Genomic DNA, 25,140 nt, shown 5'->3' on the forward strand with positions numbered 1-25,140 from the left:
GGACAGGTAACAGACACATCCAGTGTGCTGGTGAGTGGGGGAATGATGGAGCTCCTCCCTGGGACCTCAGACAGACACAGGCAGGAAGGTAATCAACACTAATGAGGAAGGCACTGCCGAGCTTCATCATTAATGTTTCATCCTCGCACCGACAGCTCAGATGGTGGTCTGTTTGAAGGTACTCAGCATGGGATGGCCATTCATACTGCTGGCTGGGGAGGTGATGTTTCCCTCATCATTAAGCCTAGTTCTCTCCATCTCAACTCAGAGCTCTAAGTGTCAGTGCTTAGGCTAGGAGGGAATGAGAGCGTGTAATGGCTAAGAGCTTCAATTTTGGAATCAAATCTAGCAGACACTGGCCCAACTTTAAGCTCTAAAACTTTCAGTGTATCAGCTAGATTTTGCTGTATAACAAGCAACCCCAGACATAGTCACTTAAAGCAAAGAAAGTTTACTCATAAGTCTATTGTCTGGCCAGGCAGTTCAGCTTCCCTATATTCCACCTGGCTGAGTTTTGCAGGGCTTGCTCAGTCCTGGGCAGTTAGTGGACTGGCTGGCTACTCAAGATGGTATTCTCTAACATGACCGAGCAGACTTGACTGTGATTGCCAGATGCCTCTCATAGTTTCTTACTTTGCAGTGGGTTAGCTCAGGCTATTCACATGGGTAGCTCCAGCTACCTACATGATAGTTGGCAAAGCTCATGAGAAAGAACAGAAACTCATAACAGGAACGGCCTTTTTTTTTCTGCGTGTGTATGTGATGTGTGTGTGTTCACACATATGTGGGTGTACATGGGTGTGGAGACCAGAGGTTGACATTTGGTGTCTTCCTTAATCTCTCTCTACTTCATTTACTGAGACAGAGCCTCCAGCTGAACCTGGGGCTCTCCAGTTTGGCTAACCTGGCAAGCCAGCCTGCCCCTAGCATCCTGTTTCTGCCTTCTGAACACTGAGATCACAAGTGGGCCAACCGGGTTTCACCCTGGGGAGGGGTATTCAAGCTCAGATCCTTAGTTTTGCATGGCAGATGCTCTACCCACAGAACCATCTCCCCAGCCCTGGCACAGCGCTCTCCTGTGGTATGATATTGGCCAAAGCATGCCTTAAATCTAGCCCAGACTGACGGCTGCAGGAGAGCTTCAGCTCTGCTACACAGCGGCTCAGCCTCTACTGACCTATGAGTACAATGGGGCCTTTGAGCCCTGCCCAGTGTCTCCAGTCGCTCTGTGTGCAGCTTGTTTTGTGTGCACACTTGTACAGAGACGCTTTTGTCAAAGCGAACACTTGGCCTGCAGCGCTGAAACACAAGCATGGCCAGGACACTCAGTGACCCTTCAGTCCTCCTTTAAACATGCAAATCACCAGCCTGAAGCACAAGCATCTGGAAAATCGGACACTAAATACTCTTCAGAAAGGATGCCTGTCCAAGGATGCGTGCCGCTAGGGAAAGAGCAGGAAACAAGAAGGTGAAACGTCCCCTGGCCTACTGCAGTGGGGCAGACCTATCTAAGAGGGCTGCCTTCCTGGTCCTGTGCATCACGGTGTAGGATTCCTTATGTCTTAGTTGCTTTACCTTTAGATGGTGACCTCTCCAAGGGCTTCAAAGTGTTGGCTCCACTCACCTATGAGCTCTGTAGTCTGACTCAGCATCTGGCCCCACCCAAATTCCATCCAGGCTGGTTGAGAGATCACCTGTTGAAAGTGACTATTCTGACTGCTTAAAAGGAGGTGTCTGTAGGAGCAGGGGTCTTCATGAGGCGAGGTCTGCATGAGGAGGAGTCTGTAGGAGGAGGGGTCTGCAGGAGGAGGGGTCTGCAGGAAGAAAGTCTGCAGGAAGAAGGTCTGCAGGACGAGGAGGCTGAGCCTATGCACCTGGTGAGAAGGCCCCAAGTTCATCTGCTCCCACAGCTGTCTGCCCACCCTCAAGAGGCCACCTAGCCTCTTCCTACACAGGTGCTCTGCCTGCTTCCAGGGTAGTGTGTCCACACATTTCTTACAGTCCCTTTGGGGGGGCTGGGAGAGGAGTGTTTTATCAGGAGTGTGTGTGTATGTGTGTAACTAGAGATTGAACCAAGGCCTTTCGCACACTGGACAAGCACTCTACCCCTGAGCTAGCCCATGTCTACCTTGAACTCACTCTGCAGTTCAGGATAGCTTGAACTTTTGATCCTCCGTCTTCAGCTTCCAGTGTAGCTGGGGTGAGAGGTGTGCATCACCTGACTCCCATGAGGATTTCCTGATATCCCAGGGATCTGCAGTCCAGCCTTGAGTAAAATAAAGATATGAACAACAGCAAAACAGCAACACCTTCTTGTCGGAAAGCTTAGTGTTCTTAAATTCTGAAGTGCACACCCTGAATTATCCTGCACAGCTTTATAATTTCAAAAGCTCAGACCTTCAAGGGAAAATTACCCAGGAAAATTACTACCTTCTTGCCCCCAAGGCCCTCTTTTACATTAGCGCAGCAGAGTTTCAAGGTCCACATAAAGACCCAATCACATGGAAAACTGACTTTTGTATGAGATCACATCCTATGTCTCTAAAGTCAAACACCTGCAAGGGGCCGTGCCTGCTGATGGCCCTCTATTAGCCTGGGATGCCCTTTGTGTCAACAGTAGCTCTGGCGTGACAAGGCTTGTGTAGTGACATACAGAGGCATTATTATATAAAATTTAAATAAAAATGTAAGACAGAATACCCCATTATGCATGCCTTGTGTCTGTGTCATCAGGGGAATTGGTGGCCCAGTCAGAAACACAGAAATACAATCAGCTGTGCAGGATGAGGCTCCCGATGACAGATATGAATAAACATTAAGGCACTCGCAGAAGAATCAGAGTTAGTGTCATGGTGGCGCACGTCCCCTTCTCTTCCTAAACTTTTTTGTAATTTTGCTGCCTTTATGACAGAGGAACAAAAAAAGCTTTGTTCCCCCGGCACAGCAACAGAAATGATATCAGAGTTTAACAGCTAAGTTGCCTCTCTGCCAAGGGCCTGCTGACCCTCTAGAAAATCATCATATTTATCATCATTATCAAAATTGATGCCACAGGTCCCCCAGCGTGTGCATGTTCTGCGGAGCTGTGGAAGAGGGTGTTTGGAAGCTCTGGGAGGGAAGCTTGGTGATCTTAGCAGGGTGTACCGCACTAGGCAATTACAGACCATTTGTAGCCAGCCGAGCTCTCGAGCGCCCAGGGTGCAAGCTCAGCTGGTTGTATAGGGAGCCATGGAGTAGGGAGGACTGCCCACAGAGCAGGTGAGGGAATGATTTTTACACACCAAGGACCCAGGAGGCTCTGTCTTCCAACCGGGGATAATTTTGAAGTTCTGGGGGGACGTATGGACATGCCTGGAGACAAGGTCAGTTGGAGAAGGGTGCTCCTAGTATCTGGTAGGGGGAGGTCAAGGATGCTACTTGGATTCCCAGGATGAGCAGGACAGCCACTCCATAGCAGGTTACTCTGTGCTAATCAGGAAGATGGAGAAGCCCTGTCCTGGAGGACTGGCTGTGCCGCAGGCTCAGGGGCTCTGGCAGAAGTGAAGGCCCTGATAAGGAAACAGCCCAGCTCCCAAGCTGGTGCTGTTGGTGACAGCTGACACCGAGCAGGGAAGCGGCTGGAGAAGCTCTCTCTAAACCAACTCTATTTAAGGCTTTGGAGGCCACGGCTCATTAGAATCTCCTGGTTTAGGGTGAGCCCCTGTCAATCCATCCTGCTGGGTTATAGAGACTGCAAGCCAATGTGTGAGCATGCCCCCACACGCCTGTCCTTTGTGCTTGCTGCGTGCTATTCCCTGCCTTTCCTTTCTTCCCAGCTCCATTCAGCTGCTTGTGAGGAGACCCATCCCTAAAGGCGCAAGTGTCGCTTCCTGCAGAATGGCCTGATGACTGGATCCGTGTTGGGTGGTGTGGAGGAGATACACTGGTTGAGCAGACCCTGGCTCCTGACGCAGCAGCAGCTGGCATCCTGTCACCGTGCCTCTTAGACTTCCCTAGTCTGGGATAAATTCAGTTGTCTCCGGGTGAGCACAATGTTTCTGTATCTGAAATGCAACTGGGAGATTCAACACTTACAATGTGTCAGCTAAGCACAGCATAGGGTGGAGGCTGAGGGCTGTCTGTCTAGGTGAAGCCATGCTAGGCATTTATAAACATGTCTCAGTCTAACTCTGAATGCCTTCCTCCTGTGGATTCAACACTTTCCAGATGAAGGATTATTTGGAGAATTTGCTCCACAGGGAATCGTATGTGATATGTACCCCCTCCTTATAAGACCCCCAAAGACAAACCAAACTACAGTTTCTCCAGCGTTCAACCTTGGCAACCAGTGGGTTTGTTGGACTTACAGAGCATGGGTGATGGGTTGCTTACAGGAGCCTGGAGGAGCCCAAAGCAGCCACATGAAACGGCCTCACCCAGCATGGACGATGGCTTCTCCAAGGTTGCATAGATGTTCTTTCCAATCATCAACCAACCTCCCACATCCTGTGCACTCTAGCACCTTCCAAAGGCCCCAGAACCACATGCTATTAGGGCAGAATTGCATACACATGGCTGGGAGGTACAGCAGGGAGCCTGACACGCCCTGACCACACCCTTCTTCTCTGAGGGAGCATCCAGCTCTGCTAGTAATGGCCTCTTGCAATCAGGAACAGCTGCTGACAAAAGTTTTGACTGTTTTGCTCAGAGGACCAGCTTCTACAGCAGGGGCTGAAGCCCAAAGGGTAAGAGCATCCTGGAGTCGCCTGACCAAGGAGCAGGACTGCAGTCTCCTGCAGAAACAAGCATTGCATCTCCCCTGGTAGCTGACTGTGGGTGCAGGATCTTGCCTGATCCAGCCTCTACCTGGCTGTCTTCTGCACAGTTCATGCAGGTCTGTTTCAGCAGCACCCCCTGCTCCCCCGTCCCCCGCAGGAAGTCTTTGTGCTCAGCCTGGTACCACCCCACAGGGAGGAAAAGAGACTCCGAGAGGCTACACAGCCTGGACAGGACAAGAACAGGTTTAACCCCTCATCTGCTGTCCCACAGCTAACTGCACCATTTTCATGAAGATAATGGGGTATATGCTTTTAGCGTATACTGAGTACAGGCATTGTGCTACAAGTTCTCAGTAGACATCACCCTACACGCCCATTTTTGCCACAGGCATACAGGCCAGGACACTGGGACTTTCCCGGGATGCCAGCTGCCTATTTTCGTATAGTTCACAGCCAGCTTTGCCCCGTGTCAAAGGCTCTATGCCCACCCCCAGGCCACCACACCCGTCTCCAACAGTTGGCTGTGGACACACCAGAGTGACCAGTCCTGCCCCACCCCAGACTCCTCTCAGCTGCTCCCTAATGAGCACCTCCGGAGACAAAGACAGCAGCAGCCCCTTGTTCAGCTGGGACAAAGACATGAATAGACACATCCTTCTCTGTCCCTTTGTAGAAAATAATTGGCTTCAATTAAGTGGGCTGGGTGGAGGAGGCATGTGGAGACACAGGACGTGGACCGGGTGGAAATGAAGGTGTGAGTAGTCCCGTGGGAGCTGTCCTTCACCACCATGCAGGGGCAGGGCTTCGGTCTCCCTGGGATCATCTCTGTGGGGTAGGGAGAGCAAGAGGATTATCTGGGTCTTCAAATGGTACTTGGCAAAGCCACAGAGCATGGGCTAGTGTGCTGAGGACAGTCTCTTCTAGAGTCGAATGGATTGGCTCACATTTGTCCAGGATCATGGCAGCAGAGGGGGAAAAAGTTTGAACCACTAAATATAGCTACAATGACTCCATCCTGGCCACAGGATTTCCTGAATTTTCCTTGCAGTATGGGGGTCTTACAGTAGGGGGCGCCCATTTTTCATAGAGGGATGCCCATCCAAGCGGGAGGATCTGTGGTTGTCCACCAGGCCTTGTGCCCTTGGAAACCCCGCCCCCACCCCTTCACTCCCCTACCCTCTTAACCTCCCCTTCTCCCCCCCACTGCACAGGAGGTGATGGCAACAGCAGCAGTCTGCAGTCATGGGTCTCTGGGCTGCGTGACCTCTGACTCAGCGTCTGCCTAGAGTTGCCACAAACCAGAACCGATAACCAATACATTCACAGGCTCCATCCTGAGGATGGGGTTAGGGGAAGCAGGAGTAAAATAATTACTGTATAGAGAGAAGTTGAGAAGGTGGAGGGCATGGGAGTCCTGGGTGGAGGGTGTGGGGACCCTGTCATCAGGAGCAGGTTGGCACACAGGTCAGGAGGCCCCGGTGGAGCTAAGCAGACAGTCCCAAGGAGGTTTTATGTGGGGTGTGTCCTTGAGGGGAGCAGGGCACCCCTTGTGGGGTTAAGAGTGCACTGGGTGAGTGGCTAGAGTTGGCAGTATGCGAGGGATTGGGGCTGAAGGATTCTGAGCATGGGAGCTTGTGCCTGGGTTGGACATGGTCTTTGAAGCCATAAAGATGACGTGTGAGGATGGCACTGGAAGGAGAGGAAGTGGGGGTGTGCAGATCAGGACGCCACTGTGACCGAGCGGGGTGGGCAGGGCCAGTGAAAGGAAGAGGGATGTGGAGGACTGCTGGGATGGAGGGGCCAGTAACAAGTCCAGTGCCCAGTCTGGGCTGCTGTGTGCCGCTGGTCGGCAAGTTAGGGACAAAACAGAGAGGGGCTGCAGGACTCTGGCTTAGAAGCCTAAGCTGACAATGGGAGGCTGGAAGGGAACCAGGAACGAAAGGCTATGGCGGGGGTGGGGGTGAGTGAGGGGGTGGGAGGGGGGAGGAGGAGGAGGAGGAGGAGGAGATGAAACCTGATGAGAACAGGCTAGGACAAACGGGTCTGCTCTCAGACAGCCTGGCTGCTCTCCAAGACCTTTGCTGTAAAGGGCAGCAGAGGACACAGGTGTGCAGGGGGCAGTGGGGGTGGGGCTTTTGTGGGTTCCATTTAAGGCAGGGAAACCAGTGCCTGTTTATATGCTGTTAAAAAAGAGAAACTTAGTCTGAGGGAAGGGGAGTGTATACATGTGTGTATGTATATGTGTGTGTGTGTTTTTGTATATACGTATATGCGGGCATGTGTGTGTATGTGTGTGTTAGTGTGTGTGTATGTGTGTGTTTGTATATATACACGTATATGTGTGCATGTGTGTGTGTGTGTGTGTGTGTGCACGCGCGTGATTAGGCATCAGTATAAGCAGGTCATCAGGGATGGCCTCAGGTCAGTGGGATGAGTGCCTGAGTGCCTGGCTGGGGTACCATCTCCAGTCTTATCTCTGCTGCCGCTGGAGGTTGCTCATCTCTGCTAGGGGTGACCTGGAAGAGTTGTGTGCTCATCTTCCCTGCCCTTCAGTGTTGGTATGACTGTCCACAGCCACCAGTCTTCAGCAACTCCTCAAACAGGGTGGGCTCCAGGAATGAGATTTCTTTAGAATGTTCCTGAGGAGGGCAGGTGCGTTCAGAGTGCTCCTTGGGTTTCCAGAATCATGCAGATGCCTGCACCTGCTGAGGTCACACCCCAGCCCTCTCCATAAACAGACCCAGGGAGATTGGTGGTAGGGAAGCTCCCTCCTCCCCTTCCCTGCCTTCCCAGGCACTCAGCCAGGTGTCTGCTCCGTTCCCACACCTGCCAGGGAATCTGGAGTCGCAGAGGTAGGGCAGGCACAAGAGTCCCAAACCTGTAAACACTGCCCTCTCCGGCCCCAGCAACCTTGGGCCTATCCATTCCTTAGGGCCCAGGAGGCTGCTTCCGGAAATTAAACAGGTGTTTAAGTTCATTGCCTGCAGAAGTGACACTGCAGATCCCCTGGGAATGTGCAATTTTCCTTTGTCACCTAGGTCCCTTTCTTCCTGCTCCCCACCTTGTCATTCCCCCTGTGAGCATCACCTGGACAGTGCTGAGGACAGCTGGGGACCTAGTATGGGCTCCCAGCTCAGCTCCAGGCTCTCAGCAGCTGGTGGAAGGATTCAAGGGGAAAACTAACAGAGAGATTCAGCAGCACTGAGCCTAGGCTGGCCCTTCGATTGCCTTTCTCTTTTCATAGTGTGTGTGTCTGTGTGTGTGGTGTGTCTGCGCGCGCGCGCGCATGTTTCTACATATGTGTGGGTTCTGGGGATGCAAATTCCAGTAATCCCTTTGACCACTGAACCATCTTCCCTTCTTCTCCCTGGCAGGCAGTTGTTTGGGAAGAGGACTGAGCAGATGCAGGGTTTAACATGAACTTACCCTCCCTCACAGCAAAACACTGGAGTGCAGGAGGCTTGGGTTGCACAGGACCCAGGTACTAGTGGCTCAAGTTGCTGTGGAAGTCAACTCCAACCTTCCCTTACAGGATACAGTGGCATGTGGACAGTGGAATATCGTTCAGCCTTGAAAAGGAACAGATTCTGATGTGCGGAATGATACCAATAGACTTGAGGTCTTGAGAACACTCCCTTAAGAGGAACAACCGCTGCGACATTCCTCTTCTGTGAGGAACAAGGGCCGCCAAGTACATAGAGATGGAGGCCCGAAGGGGAAAGCTCTGGGGCTGTGGGAGGAGAAAGGGGCATTGTCAAATGGCTTTGTTTGTGCTGTGCGAGAGGACAAGGGCTCTGGAGTTGATGGCACCGTGGGCTGCAAGGCAAGGCGAGTGCACTTACCGCCGCAGAGCCGGACACTTACGGACGCTTAAAGTGGCAAATTTCGTGCTAAGTGGCTTTAGCACAGTGAAAAAGAGCTCAGAGGGGAATTCGCCCAAGGGCAACAGGAAGAGGACCTGAAATGGAAGCCACAAGGGGTGACCAAGGGATGCATTTGCTTTATCCGGACAGTTTTCCCTCGAACCATTGAAGCAAAAGGTTGAGAAAGATCATGGTCGGTTAACAAAGCCCAGGCAGCGGTGCAGAGCTGGAAAGTCCTCTGGACTGAAAGTGATGGGACTCAGCCTGGCCCTGGCACCTGCTGGTTGGAGGTGGAAACTCTGGCATCAGAAAGGAGGTCCTCCCAGCCTGCCCTGCGAGCAGTGCAGCGACAGCTTAAATCACACACAAAAATGGAGCCATAGTTCTGCCCCAGCAGGAGTCCATCACAAAGGCTACAGGGGGGGAGCAGGAGGGAGCAACCTGGGGTGCTTATAGGTAGCGGGTATAATTACAGGGTAGAGGGAGAGATGAATGGAAAGCTGTGGGGGTGGGGCTTTCCTGGGCGAGGCTGTCGCCTTAGCAACTATCTAGAGTGGGACATGTCACATGTGTCCTGAGGTTTGTACCAGGCTTGTCTGACTTAGTGGGACTAAAGAGAATTAATCGGTTCTCTGGGTCTCAAGCCACCGAAACTCTGCTTATGTTAGCTGGGCTTTTAGCTCCAGCAGCTGTGAATGCAGACACTCAGCCTAGGTCATTTGGGTCCGTTCTTTCCTTTCTCTTCTTTCTTGTTCTGCCTGTACCCCTTTTTCTAATTTGAGACAGGGTCTCATAGCCTTGTCTCCAACTCACTATATAGGTGAGGCTGGTCTTGAACTCCTGGACCACCCCTGCTTCTACCTCCTGAGTGCTGTGCTTACCCGACAGGTGCACACCCAGTTCTGCTTTCTTGACTCTGTTCTGGTCTCTCCTGTTTTCCATCCTTTCTGACTTAGACTACCAAGTGCCAGAATTGAGGCTGTGAGCCTCCATGCTCAACTCCTCTGGCCTTTTTCTAAAACAAAGTCTGTTCGCCAGGACTTCCTCCCCCAGTTTGAGAGTGTCCCCCTCTTTCCCAAGGATCCCAGCCAAAGGCTCAGGACTAACTGGCTGACTACCCAGTGGCTAGCCAGGCTCTGCACTCAGAGAGTGGGCTGGGCTGGGGCCAGGGACCTGAGAATGGAGTCCGGGATGGTGCTCTCAGATGGAAGAATAGATTTCTGGGAAGTGGGAGCACCAGGAGTCCTCCAGGTGGCTGGAGCAAGGGCCACAGCCAGCTCTTCTAGAACACAGCTGCACCCAGCCTGGCTCACCCCCTCCCCAACCTCCATCCTCCACAAAATGCACTGATTCTCACCTCCTGGTTCCTTTTCACACACATTGCCAACCGCCCAGGATGCTGGGTGAAATCTGGTCCCTGCTTAGGTGCCAGAGACACATTCTGGTGGTGCTGCACCTGCCAGCTGACACCCCATCCCTCCCCTGCTGCACTATAGGAGTTCCTGGGAGCTAGTGGCTGGGTGTGCCTTTGGTTACTTACTGGTTTTCTCCTCCTGCCTGCCAAAACCTAGGCCATCTGGGGTAGCATGGCTGTCATGGCTACACACAGTGGCAGTCTACTGGGGTCGGGGGCAGGAAGAACTTCACACAGGGGCAGAGCTGGGAAGGACATTAAGGTCAGCAACGTGAGCAAGAGGACATTATCCGTAATGAACAGTTGCGGTTACTCTGCTGTTAGCCTCCCCGCCTTGTCTGCACCATGCCCAGGGGCTCCTGGACTGTCTGCAGGCTGGACAGTCATCTGTGTTTCTCGGGGCAATGGGAGTGACTGCAGGGTGCCTCCAGCTCTGCCTCTTCTGGTCTAACTCTCATTCACTCATATAGCTCACCCAATGCCTACCAGGGCAGGGCTGGTGCTGGACTCTGGCATAATGCTGAGTCATCGCAGACTCTGGGCTTTGGGAACGATGTAAAATGAAGTCTGCATACGACGGAGGAGAAACCCTGACATCACAAAATAACTCCTCTGGGAGGCATGGAAACCAGGGTGGAGGTGGGCACTGCCTCTCGGAGAGTGAACATCCAGCCCAGGATGCCGCTGAGGAGACGTGCTCCAGCCTCGGGCACAGTTCGAGTGAGGGTATGGGAGCAGGAATCTGGGTGGCTTCTGGAGTAGCAGAATGCTGGGAAACCTGGAAGGTGGCTTGAACTCCATCAAGAAGCAATGGGCTCACTGTGAGGGATTCTGGGTGGTGTCAGACCTGGCCTGAGTTGTCATGGCTGCCTGGATCTGATTGACACTGTGAACCTGACAGCCTTATATTGAAGACACAATGGTCACTTTTTGCCTATTTGTTTGTTTTGAGACAGTGTCTCATGTAGCCCAGGCTGACCTCAGACTCCCTATGTAGCCAAGGATGACCTTGAACTCCTCCTGATCCCCCTGCCTCTATCTCTCAATAACTGTGATTATGGTCATGTACCACCACGTACAGTTTATATAGAGCTAGGGATTGAACCCAGGGTTTTGTGTATGATAGGCAAATGTTCCATCAACTAACTGATCCCTCATCCTCATCCCCATAAGCTCCACCACTCACTCAAAAACCAAACAACCAAACAAACAAACAAGTGTGTCTTGGCCTCTGTACACTTTAGCTAGGAAACCACAGCCTGTTTGAAGGTCATCTTTGACCTGGCATTCTGGTTTAGTATGTTTGCTGTTTGACGGAATCCGTCGCCTCAGGGCCCTTTCTTACCTGGTCTGTTTAAAGATAATGTTTCCTGCTCACTGTCCCTGACTGTCACTGGGAGGCAGTCCCTGCTCCCCCACCACAAGCCTCCAGTTGGACTTCCTTGAACCTCAGTTTCTCAGGGCTAACCCACGGAACACCAGGAAACATTCTAGTTTAAAGCCCTAACGGCCTGCAGGCGCCTGGATTGTCTTTGGTTTTGCTCCATTTGCTGCTACAGAGCAATTTGGGACTCTCAGTCTGTGACTCAAATGCCCTGGGGATCCCAGTCTCTCCAGCAGAGGCAGCAGCTCTGTCACCTCTGCTGCCTCCGCTGTCACACACACCAGGCTGAGCCCTTGATGCTAGTCACCAGGAAGCAGAGCGGGAATGGGGCAGAGGGAGCTCAGTCACTGGGGACTTGCTGAGAAGGAGGAAGGGGGGTATGAATATAATTGGGTGATGGTAATTACTCATCATGAGTCCTTTTCCAGCACCTACTGTGTGCCAGAAAACACTTCCAGCTACGTAGCTTATAGTCATGGGCACAGTGGCTTTTCCCTAGTATCTCTGGTATCCTCTGGGGAAGGAACTACAATAGCTGACCATTACCACGAAAACCACCAGCTATGTATGGAGGTTCATGTCTCAAACCTACAAAATGAAGAAAAACTTAAAAATCCAGGTTCTCCGTCACAGTGACCCCATGTCAAGGGCTCAGTGGCAGTAGGTGGCTGGTGACTGTGGTCCCAGAGCACGTTCAGACAGCACTGCTGGAGGCTGACAGGTGGCAACAGGTGGGCACTTTGGGATCAGTGGAAACGGGGAGGGGTTGGGTCTAGAGAGAGGCAGGGTGCTGCTTAATAAGAGTCAGCGAGGACACGTGTAAGGAAGTGCTCCCTGGGAGGAATGCGGAGAAAGACTACTCCAGGCAGAGGAACAGCAGGCTAGCATGTTCAAGGGCCCCGGGGTGCTAGTGGGACTGGTTTGCTGGAGAAGGAAACAGCGAGAGGGTGGGTTGACCTGGAGAAACAGGAGAAAAGCAAGACACAGCATGTGACTGTCACGGAGGATGAGGACACTTGGCGCCTTGACCGGCATGAAGAAGACTTAGGGTGTGACAGAAAAACACCTTGCAAGAGTCAACTCGCAAGGGGAAGGATATGATTTTCAGGTTAGGGGCACCATCTAGATGCTGGGGAGGAGGTGGAGGCAGGCCAGGAGGATGCTAAGCCAGCTGGTTTTCACCAGGGTGAGTGGCAGAGGCCAGCCAGACTGTGCAAACTCTGGCTTGTCATGGGTGGGAGAGCCATTACATGAACACTCCCCAGTTCTGGAGTGATCACAGTACTTCTAAAGTTGGGGAACCCAGAACCCTTGGCCTCCCCACTAGACATCCTTCATTCCATACTAAGCTTGGATGTCACTCAAAGCCTGAAGTAGCTTCCAGAGTCAGGTGGCCTTGGCCCCACCTGAAACCCTATTCATCACAACTTCACCCTCCAGCTGCAACCTCAGGGTGGGTGACTCTGTGGGTTTTGGACTGCTTTCATGCTGCAGCAACCTGCCTTGCTGCTGGAGTACCTGGCCACATCCAGTCACATCACTTATGACCTGGAAGTGTATGAGGAGTTTCTATCCCGGAGTAAACCTCTCTGATGGGGTAAACAGCTTCCCCAAGCTCTACTCAGAAGATGCTCCAGTTCCCAGACCTCCAGCCCTATGCCCATCACACACTGCTGGACCTGGGTTAGGTTCAGTTAAGTCCCCACTCTTGAGCAACTGAATTCCAGGTTCAATGAGAGACCTTTCTCAAAAAACCAGATGGAGAGTTGTTGCAGAATAGTATTAACCATGTGTTGCATATGCTTATGCTGTAGAACATTTGTTTAAAGATACAAAAATGTGTTGCATTCTTTTATGTTGCATTTGTTTAACTCTGTGAAGCTTTGTCTGTATTACTTTGTCTGTCTAAAACACCTAGTAAAGAGCTGAACTGCCAATGGCAAGGCAGGAGAAAGGATGGGTGGGGCTGGCAGGTAATGAAAATAAATAGAAGGAGAAATCTGGGAGATGGAGGAGTGAGAGAAAGAGGGGGGATGAAGATTCCAGGGGGGCAGCTACCCAGCTACACAGCAAGCCACGGAGAAAGAAGTAAAGAAAGGTATACAGAAATAGAGAAAGATAAAAGCCCAGAGGCAAGAGATAGACAAGATAATTTAAGATAAGAAAACTGGCTATAGCCAAGCAAAGGCCAGGCATTCATAAGAAAGAATAAGCCTCTGTGTATTTATTTGGGAGCTGGTCTCCCCAAACAGTCAAAGAGCAAAGGAGTAAAAAAAAAATCAACTACAGTGACTGAGGACGACACTAGACACTGACCTCTAACACCCACACATACACATACAATGTGCATACATGAACACACAAACAAATAAAATGCATCAAAAAGAGATACAGATAGAGGCAGGAGGACAGAATAAATCTGGGTGGCTCCCTTCCTCTTCTTATAGGAACACCAATCCCAGAATGCCTCTCCCATGTAACTCATCCAACCCCATCACCTCCCTAAGGCCCTATCCCTGAGTGCCAATACACTGCAAGGCTTCACGGTGTGAGTCAGGATGTCACAGACCTACAGTCTACAGCAGAACTGTTTTCAGTGCTCATAGGTTGAGCTATGGCTCCGCACCTTCCTTCCTACTGGTGAAAGGCTCCAGAATAGCTTGGGACAGGCTTTGATTTCACAGAAGGAGCTATCCATAATGTCAGACGAATCCCCCTGAGGCCTCTGGGATCCAGGACCATTCTGCATACCTTGCTCCATTCTCTCCTGTTGCTCACATGTCCAGGAATAAGCAAGGGTCTCATACATGATAGTCTTCCCCAAGGTGGACCTGGCTGTCATACAGAAGACAATGGTTAAACAAAATGCCAGATTAAATAAGGTCAAGGCCTCTTCACCCTGGGATTTTGCTATCTTTCTTTAGAGTAGTAGTATTGAAGAAAGGGTCTCTTGGAGCCCAGATTAGTTTCAAACTCATTGTGGCTGAGGATGACCTTGAACTGCTGCTCCTCAGTCCTGGGATACACACTTGTGTCACCATGGCCAGTCAATGTGGTGCTGAGAATGGAACCCAGGCTTTGCGTGTGCCAGGGAAGCACTGTTCCCGTTGAGTTTGGCCCCCTGCCCTCACTCTGCACTTCTAGGCTTGACTCTTCAGAGGGGCGCTTCCTGAATTCGCTTGCATAGGAAACCCTCGCTCAGGAGAGGACCCTCTTTGAGGCACTTGCTGTAGGATCTGGCAGGCCCCACCTGTCCCAGATGGACAGACTGCCTCTGCCAGATGCGGGTTTCCCTAAGTCTGGCCTCACTGCCTGGAGAGACTCTGTTCCCTCTCTTGCCTGCTCTGGAGAGAAGGCATGAGTCAGTGTCTTGGGCTGCCGGCTCCAGGGTAAGAGGAAGCATGTACGTGGCAAGAGGGCATTGTAGCTTTCCTAGCTTAATGAGCAACTGCCAGCTCCAGGGCAGAGCCAGCTAAGGTGAAGCATTTGCAGAGGAGTGATGCCTGGGCTGAGGGGTAGGGGTGGGGAGGGTGTTGGCTCAGTCAGTAGAGTGTTTGCTGTGCAAGAGAGAGGACCCGAGATTGGATCCCAACGTCTACATGAAAAGGAAGTTGCAATTTGGTTCATGTAATCTAATTCCTGGTAGGCAGAGGGATCCCTGGGACTCATTAGTCAGCCAGCCTAGCTAAAAAGATGATTTCCAGGTTCAGCGAGAGATCTTGCCTCAGAAACAAGGTGAAGTACAATAGAAGAAGGCACACACACACACACACACACACACACACACACACACACACAATCACACCCCTACAGTTCTCCTGTAGAGCAGGTTGAGGCTGCTCCTCTAGGCTGCAGAATGCTCCTACTACTATCACTGGCTCAGCCTGAGATGGAATAAAAAGAGAAATTGTGGGAACAGGGAAATTGCAATTGTCTGATTGAAGCCTTTTCCAGATGAAAGTCAAGAATTTTAACACCCTCAAGGCTTGGAAGATGCTAACAGAGAGGTAAGATTCCTTTTCTATAGCACTGTTTCCAACAGGAACACACTGAGCCCTGCTTAAGGTCTGAGGGTGCACAACCTTTTCCCCCTTCCCAGTTGGAAACCTCCAGTTTTCCAAAACTCTCATCAGAAGTCTCCCTTACAGTAGAAGGGCATGTCTAACCTGCCTTGTACAACCTGCAGCTCCTGGTTTCATCTTTTTTTTCCCTATTTCAGTTATATTTGTTAACTTCCCAGTTTGACTTACATTCTTTTCTGACATATAGCCATATGAATTTGAGGTCATGTTCCTGAAAATGCACTAAAATCACGTATGGTTGCCTGTAACTTTTTAAATGCTGATGAAAGAACACCACAAACATTTAAGCACACCTTTTCTTTTTTTAAAAGAGGCAAAGTGGCACAAATAGGACCAAACTAAAAAACATTAGACAAAAACCAAGTAAGAGTAAAAATGTTAATTTCATCAATCTTTGCCCCCATCTTCACTGTATAGACTGGGACGGCCTGCTGGAATTGCAGGCCTGCATTTTCACATCCAGCTTCTCCTCTCTCTCAAATATTTAAATGCACTCAGTGTGTCTGAATTTAAACTCTTTCAATGTTAAATGGAAGGCTGGTATGGATGGGGTTATTATCACAGGGGTCTAGGACTGAAAGGTATAAGGGAAGCAAATGGCACCATTGGGTGCTGGCTATGCACACACGCTAGTCAGACCAGACCAGCCGGCTGGCTGCCATCAGAGACTGACCTGGACATTGTAGGTCACTCTTAGTTAATTGGGTTTTATTTTGTTCCATATTTACTTGTTCCACTATTTTGTAATTGGGGCAAGGTGAGAATTTCAATTAGTCTAAGAATACTTAGCCATACCTCAAACTGTCTTACTCAGATATTTTTATCCTTCTGAACATATACCTAAATTCAACCTACAGTTATTTTAAAGATACACAGTAAATCAGCTGAAAAGACAGGTGGGGCATAGGGCTAGGACTGCCACCACCCTTGGGCATGGCTCTGCTCAATGATGGTGAGCAGGACCATCTAGTGAATCTTCTCCAGGAAGCCTTGCAGCACCTGAGGCGCTGGTGGCACACCAGGGCCAAGTTGGAGTCATTGTCATAATAGGGATCTTCAATAATGAGTTGTTTCTGTGGATCATTGATGGGGGATGTCTTTCTGTATGCTGTGAATATATGTTTCTCTTATTGGTTGATGAATGAAGCTGTTTTGGCCAATGGACAACCCAGATTTAGCCAGGCTGGAAATCCAAACAGAGATAGAGAAAGGTAGTAGGTGGAGTTAGGGAGAATCCATATAGCTCCCATGGGAGCAAGAGACCCAGGCATCACCGGTAAGTCAAGACCATGTGGAGATACACAGATTAATAGAAATGGGTTAATAATTAAGAGAGAGCTAGGCAATAAGAAGCCTGAGCCATCAGCCAAACAGTTTATAATTATCATAAGCCTCTGTGTGTTTATTTGGGACTAAATCTCTGCAGGACCTAGTGGGACAGAAATTTCTGTCTACATGTGACACCCAAATGTTGACAAGAATTTCCATGTAAAACCTGACAAAAGTTTAAAAAGCGATTCTAAATACAAAAGAACAGAATCAAACATTGCTTATTGGTAGCAACAATTTCTTGGGTAGACTCTGTTTGAAGAGGCAAGCAGAGGTACAGCTCCCTTAAAAGAGGCTTCCTGATTCAACATTAGTGGCAAAAACCTCTTTTAAGAGTCCCTGCTACCAATTAAATGGTGTTTATGAGCAGCCAGCAGCATGAAACTCTGCAGAGTTGTGGAAATAAACATGGCTCCCACCAGTACCTCTACCATGAAACTAGACTCTCAGGAAGTCAAGGAATGGGTAGAGCCAGTCACCATTTTAATCCTAGCCATGGTGTTCAGCAGATTAAAGACTCTTGTGGTCAGAGAAAGACAGAGATATACACTAAAGACTGATTCGGATGAAGAAAAACCTCTAAATGGTCTACATTGTGTTTAAAAATATACTTAGGCTTGGGAGAGAAAAGAGACAGGATAGAGAAAGTCCTTAAAAAGGAAATAGAGTAGCTGGGTGTGGTGGCACATGCCTTTAATCCTAGCATTCCAAAGGCAGAGGCAGGCGGATCTCTGTCATTTCAAGACCAGCCTGGTCTATAGAGTGAGTTCTAGGACAGCCAAAGGTACACAGAAAAACCCTGTTTCAAAAAAAACAAAAATAAAAGAAATAGAGTAATAAAAGCCATGTAAAGGTGAACAATACACAGAGAGTCTGGATACTGTATGTTATTGTGCTGTCTTTAAATTGTTTGGTGAGAAAGCAGCAAAAGATGCTAAAAGACATTTGATTATAAATGCTGCTGGATACTGAGACAAACTCCTGGAATCCAGTTTCAGAGAGGGAGGAGTGATAAACAAAGGGATCAAGACCTTGTTGGGAAAACAGACAGAAACAGCTGACCTGAGCAAGTGGGAACTCAAGGACCCTGGTCTGACAACATAGGACCAAACCAGGTCCCCTGAACGTGGGTGTCAGTTAGCTGCTCTGGGCAGTCTATGGAGCCTCTGGCAGTGAAACCAGGATGCATCCCTAGTGCGTGGACGGACTTCGGGAGCCCATTTCTCATGGAGGGATACCCTCTTAGCCTAGATACACAGGGGAGGGCCTAGGCTCTGCCCCAAATGATTTGGCAGATTTTAATGATCCCTCATGGAAGGCCTCACCCTCCCTGGGGAGTGGAGGGGGGCTGTGATTGGGGGGTTGTTGGGGGCCATGGGAGGATGGGAGGGAGAGAGAGCTGGGATTGCTATGTAAAATAAGATTGTTTCTAATTTAAATAAAATTTATACATACAAAAAATTTAAAAATGCTACTGATTAACTCAACCTATTTATTTTGAAAATACCTTGACTTCAAAATTTAAGTCAAAAGATATGTTACTTTTGAGGTTTTGCTTTTGTTTCTACAGGAATGAGAGGCTGTGGATTCATTCTGCATTAAGAAAAGTAAGCTTTGATCGAGGAAGACCCTTGAAAATTTTTCAAAGGGAATGGATGGCCCAGATGATCCTACATTTTAGAGCACCTCTGTTGCAGGTGCTTCTGGGTTCTGCACCCAGAATAGCTCCAAGCCTCCTGGTTGAGATGATCCAGCTCACAGAATATTCCAGTCAGGACTTGACCATAATCCTAAATTTTCTTTGAGTCCCCTAAGATTACCAGTGTTCCCAGTCAGTAGGACGTAGTCTAGAAAACTGCCCACATTCCCAAAAGTGGATTATGATTGTTTGTCTTTGCTTACTATGTTGGGTAAGATTTGTAATAGATAATGGTCAAGAAAAGAAGTTAAAGGATATTTGACTCAGGATTCTTGTCTTGAAAATTAAAAAAAAGGGGAAATTATGTGGGATAAGGCTTTTGTTCCCTGTAAAGATTTGTCACTCATATTGGTTTAATAAAATGCTGATTGGCAAGTAGCCAGGCAGAAGTATAGGCAGGGATACCAGACTAGGAGAATTCTGGGAAGAGGTAAGGCAAAGACAGAGACACCGGCTAGACATAGAGAAAACAAGATGAGAATGCCTTACTGAGAAAAGGTACCAAGCCACATGGCCAAACACAGATTAGAATTGCAGGTTAACTTAAGTTGTAATAGTTTGTCAGTAATAAGCCTGAGCAATAGACCAAACAGTTTATAATTAATATGTGCCTCTGTGTGTTTATTTGGTACTGAATGGCTACAGGACGGGAAGACAGAAACTTCCGTCTACAGATCATAGCTCCCAATTAGCTCAATTTTAGCTTTGTAGTTTTTAACTCAGCTGCTTTTTCTATTCGAATCTCTCAGATTGCTTTCATCTATACATAGTGTACAATTAAATGGAACGAAGTCTTCTCTAGTAATCTGTCTTGCTTTATGGACTGTGCTAATGCCACCATTTCATAGGCAGCTGACAGCTCTTGGGTCTGGGGGCCAACCCACGTTCCAGTCAGAAGTAGTACTGCTGTCAATGACCCAATTATCTGAAACATCTTCATCAGTTACCAATTTCCCGAAAACTGTTTCTGCAATGGATGACCAGCAAATGTTACCGAGACACATGAACAACACTGACTCGGGCCCAACCTTTGCCGTCTTTCAATACAGACCCTGGTGGCACCCCATTCCCATTTCATCTTATCAGCATGGAATCCTGCCCAAGGAATCTCCAGGGGCATTCTATAATCTTGATCTACTGATAACGAGGAACACAGCTTCTCAGTAACTGTCACTTCAGAGGCACCGGATAGTATATGCCTGGTGCTACTGCACGCATGGGCAGCTGTTCGACAAACTCACACTCGTGTCTCGCTTTCTTTAGGTCACTTCTCTCTCATCTCTCAGGCCTAAAATTGATGCTAAAACATCTTTATATAACCCCCCACCCAACCTCACACTGGCCTGGACCGAAACCCTGTTTAGTGTGGCCAAGGATGGGTGCTAAGAACCTAAAAGATTTAGGGAGCTGCTCAGGCTGCTTCAGGAGACAGCATGCCATGTGCCTTTGTCCCTGCTACTGACAGGCCCTCCAGTTCCCGCAGAAGGCCTGTTTGTGGGGGAATATTATTTTAAGGTGTGTGACTTTTTATGCTACATGTATTTAGCTCTGTGAAGCTGTGATCCGTTGCCTGTCTGAAATACCCGATCGTCTAATAAAGAGTTGAATGGCCAGTAGCAAGGCAGGAGAAAAGCTGGCAGGCAGACAGTATAAATAGAAGGGGAAAAGAGGAAGAGAGAATCAATGAGAGAAGAAGGGGAGGAGGATGACAGGGCTCAGCCACCCAGCCAGCCAAGGAGTAAGAGTGAAAATAAGATTATAGAAGTAAGAAGGGAAAAAAGCCCAGAGGAAAAAGATAGTTGGGGACAATTTAAGAAAAGCTAGCAAGAAACAAGTCAAGCTAAGCTAAGGCCAGGCATTCCTGACTAAGAATAGGCCTTCATGTGTGAGTTATTTGAGAGCTGGGTGGTGGGCTCCCCAAAAGTCAGAAGAGTAAAACATTACACAGCACCCATTGTGTTCCGACTGGTCACAAAGCTGAGTTTATGAAGGACACAGAGCAAAGATAGGGAAGAGAGAAGGCGGGGCTGGAGAGACCACTCTGCCCGCTTAGGAAGGTTTGTTGCTTACAGAGGACTCTGGTTCTGTTTCCAGCACCCACAAGACAGCTCACAACCATCTGCAACTCTACTTCCAGGAAGCCAACACCCCCTTCTGGCCTCCTCAGGGACTGCATGTCCTCCGACATTCACACACACAGGCAAAGTACCCATTCACGAAAATACAAATAAATACATTTGAGAGAGAGAGAGAGAGAGAGAGAGAGAGAGAGAGAGAGAGAGAGAGAGAGAGAGAGAGAGAGAGAGAGAGAATGAAGACAGGGTTCATACCTCTCACTGCTGGGGAACAGGACCTCAGCATCACTCATCCCGTCTTTTTGGAGGCTGGGCTGGTGACCTCACCTAAGAGAGGTGCTGGTGGTGGCATGTTTCTGCTCTTTCTCAGCATCTCTTAGCCCAGTAACCCTCTCATTCAAGGGACTGCTTCCACTTACATCCAAATCACCCCTAAGCTCTCCCTGTCCTGTTGGACCCAGCCTGCTGCCTTCTCACTTAGATTCTGGGGCCAATTGGGCTCAACAACTCCTCTCTGCAGGAACCACAGTCTGGCTAAGGCTCACAGGGACTAGCTTTCACTAGCTCCCAATCTGGCCATGCTGAGCCTATGCTGACCCTGGCTATGCGGAGAGAGAAGGGTCCAGGATCATGTCTACCCCAGCTCTTACAGACCCTCCTGCTATATACCCTTGGAGGCTCCTATTGAATTCACAAAGAAGTCCTGGGTGTTTTAAGCTACCAAGAGCTGGGCTGTTTTGGTGTGCACAATTCTGTATTACCTCCTAGACTCCTACAGTGGATAATTCTACCCACCCTCAGGCTCAGCTAGTGACTGGGGGAGAGAGAAGCCCTGGGGAGTCTTCAAATACAGGAGCAGGAGGACTTGGAGCCCATAGGCTAGTCCTCTGAACTAACACTGCAGACTAACACCACGGGACAGCAGCAAACACCCGCTCGGGGTTTTCCACTGGAGGAGCACACTTGTAAATGGGACAATTTCACAGCACTTTGCTGATGTCCAACCCACAGGCACTGCTGAGACCAGAGCTAGAAAACAGTCATTTCCCTCGCCAAATTGCCGTCGCTGAACTTCCTGCCGTGCTGGGCTCCGGTGATGGAAATTAATTCAGTAGATGAAAACCTGGCAGAGAAGAAGGAAAATGGGCGTGCTGGGCAGGGGATGGCTCTGAGCAGGAGTTCAGAGACACAGCATCAACGAATCCTGTGCTCAATAGAGGCACACAGGACACTAGGCTTCACAGGCATCCAGTCCAATCTAAACCTCTCTCTCTTTCTCTACATCTGTATCTCTTCCTGTCTCTCTTTCTGTGTGTCTCTCCCTGTTTCTCTCATGTGTCTGTTTCTCTCGAGCACTCTCTCCTCTCTTCTCTCTCTGCCTCTCTCTCCCTCTCCCTCTCTCTCCTCTCTCTCTTCCCCCTCTCTTCTCTTCTCTCTTCCCATCTCTTTTCCCCCTCTCTCTCTTCTCTCTTCTCTCTCACACACTCTCTCTCCTCTCCGCTTCTCTCTCTGCCTCTCTCTCCCCCTCTCTCCCTCTCTTTTCTCTCTCTCCCACTCCTCTCTCTCTCGCTCCCTCTCCCCTCTCTCCCCTCTCTGCTCTCTCTCACTCTAGCTCTCCTCTCTCTCTTCCCCCTCCCCTCTTATCTCTCTCACTCTCTCTTTCCCCTCTCTCTCTTCTCTTCTCCTCTCCTCGGTCTCTGTCTCTCTCTCTGTCTCTCTCTGTCTCTCTGTCTCTCTGTCTCTCTCTCTCTCCCTCTCTCTCTCTCTCTTCCCCCTCCCCTCTTATCTCTCTCACTCTCTCTTTCCCCTCTCTCTCTTCTCTTCTCCTCTCCTCGGTCTCTCTCTCTCTCTCTCTCTCTCTCTCTCTCTCTCTCTCTCTCTCTCTCTCTCTCTCTCTCTCTCTCTCCCTACCTCCAGGTCCTGTCATTCAGACAGCTCAGAGCTGCTGAACCTGCATGGCACCTGCTTCCCACAAGTTCCCCCATGGATTAGAGGCTGTGGTCCAAGGAGGGTCCCATACTAGGAACTAGGAACCCTGTATCTGAATTTTAAACTCTTAAAAAACTGCCATTTTTTTCACCTCACAGTCTGCAATAGGATGATTATGTAGTTCCCAAAAGTATTAGTAGTTGCTTGGAGCTGCAGGTTCTCTCCTCAGATGACTTTACCTTATTGTGTTGTTATCCTCTTCCTTCTCCTCATTATTTTTAACACTTATTTATTTTTATGTACGAGTTCTCTGCATGCATGCCTGAGTTACAGAAGAGGGCATCGGATCCCATTTCAGATGGTTGTGAGCCATCATGTGTTTGCTGGGAGTTGAACTCAGGACCACTGGAAGAGCAGCCAGAGCTCTAAACCACTGAGCCATCTCTCCAGCCCCATCATCATTATTCTTGAGGTTTTATGGTCACAGGATGACTGCTACAGCTTCAGACCTTATGTATATTCTAAGAGGGTAGGGGTCTCTTGGAACCTTATCTCCAAACCCCATATAATCTCACATTTGCCAGATTTTACTGGTGAAATGAGTCTCCAGCCTGTTGAGATCAAAGAAATGAAAAACTACATTACCACTAATTGGGGGACAGGTATGTGGATTGGGATGGGGGAAATTTGCAGTCATTAAACTTTCTACCAGAGACTGGGGGAGTAGCTCAGTTGATATCATCTACCCTAGGCTTGATCTCTTGTATTACATAGGCAGGGTGTGGTGGTGCATGTCTGTAATCCAATCACTCAGGTGTGGAGGCAGGAGGATCAGAAGTTTAAGGCCGTGAATGTGAAAAAAAAATGTGATTGCAATAGCCAGAGGCCATTCCCTGAGCCAACAGGGGACTTTCTGCCTGTCTGGTGTATGTGACATTGGCTGCTAGAATTCATAGAGGCTTGTGCTTGTCATGGCAAAAAAAAAAAGCCCAGTGCAAACTGTTTGGAATAGTCAGAGCCAAGTCAAGGCCTCCTGGAGTCAGACTATGCACTGGCAGGGGGCGACTGTGGTTGTAGGGTAATGTCCTCTTGGCATCTATGCAATTCCTGATGCAGCCAGGCTGGCATGCATGCTGCATAGCTGCAGCTGTTGAGCTCAACTCCCTTTCTCAGGCAGCTGGGACACAGGGCAATGTCTCACAGTTGCTAATTAGGGAGTCAAACTTCTGTAGCACCCCTACAGCTTAGCTTATTTAAAAGTAAAAAGTTAAAATGGATGCTACAATAAAGGTGTATGGTTAAGCATTAACAACACTGCCATAGTTCTTAATAGCTCTTTGTTCTTGGCCAAATACCCGCGGGGAGAGTTGGGGCACTTTGTGTGCTTATTAGGGACCTCACCAAAAAGTCTGAGGGACTCCGTCTGACCTCTCGTACACAGACCCGGGTGCCATTGTGGACACTGAGTCGCTGGCTCCATAATTTTGCACTTTCAATTTCCAGAACTGGGAGGAAAAACAAACCGAAAACAACAACAGTAAAACCCTCCTGCTGCTTATGAATTACCCAGTGTAAAGCATTTTGTTACAGCTACTTAAATAGACAAATTCAGCCTAATGTTTTAGCTTTTTGCTGTGTTTCATTTTGATTTTCTTTTTGAAAGAGGGTCTCATGTATCCCAGGCTGCGTCAGACTCACCAAGTACTGAAGGATGACTTTGAACTCTTGATCTTCCCATCTCCACCTCCTGCATTCCTGGATTTGCTATGTGCAACCATGTCCGTTTGCAGTGCTGGTTTCAAGCCCAGGCCTTCATGAATGCTGTGGAAGCTCTCTGTCAGCTGAGGGGCATCCCCAGCCTTTGTCAGCCTAACGGTTTGGTGGCACATGGGAAAGAGAAACGTCTGAGAACAGAAGCAATGATTGTCTCTGGGCTTTTCAGGAACGGTGTGCCTTTGGTCTCACTCATATGCCTGCCAGCGGTTTTCTCCTGTATTGGCTCCAGAGGCGGTTGTTTAGTGCGTTTCTTCCGTAACCGAGTGCACTCACTGTCTGGGGGTGTTAGGCACTCCTGGAATGGCCCTCAAAGCAGCACAGGCTATAGGTAAATATCAGGGTTGCTCTTGGGCAGCTGTAAAGCTATTCCTCCAGAGCATTGTCCTCCCGTGCTCTGAGACTTTGGCACAAGGTTCACGAGTTCTCCCTCCTTCCCCAGCACTTGTCAAAATATTGTTTTCAAACAGTGTCTCACTCCTGTGACGGAGCTCTGGCGCCAGCTGTTAGGTTAATAAGAGTGCCTCCACTCCACACCCATCTTGTTTTGTTTTGCCTGTGGACCCAGAGTCCAGAATTTCTACTTTGATCTATGAATGGAAAACAAACCCACAGGGACTGTAGCCCTGGGCCCAAGAAGAGAAGCATGCAGAGTAGAGTTCAACACACACACACACACACACACACACACACACGTGCTCCTGCATCATGGGAAGGTAGATCAGAGAGCATCAGGTGGGGACAAAGAGGCTAAGGTTGGATGTCACATGTCACATGGAGATTCCAAAGTCACAGCCTGAACCTTTGAAAGGGAGGGATTTTCTAAGTTGTTCTC

General features: G+C 49.3%; 1 pseudogene; it reads right to left on the reverse strand.

The window, feature by feature from the left end:
• Nucleotides 1–8,393: 8,393 nt before the first annotated feature.
• LOC121140285 lies at nt 8,394–20,704 on the reverse strand (annotated as a pseudogene).
• Nucleotides 20,705–25,140: the final 4,436 nt, after the last annotated feature.

Source organism: Mesocricetus auratus, unplaced genomic scaffold, assembly GCF_017639785.1.
Source record: "Mesocricetus auratus isolate SY011 unplaced genomic scaffold, BCM_Maur_2.0 Super-Scaffold_100004, whole genome shotgun sequence".
Classification (NCBI taxonomy): domain Eukaryota; kingdom Metazoa; phylum Chordata; class Mammalia; order Rodentia; family Cricetidae; genus Mesocricetus; species Mesocricetus auratus.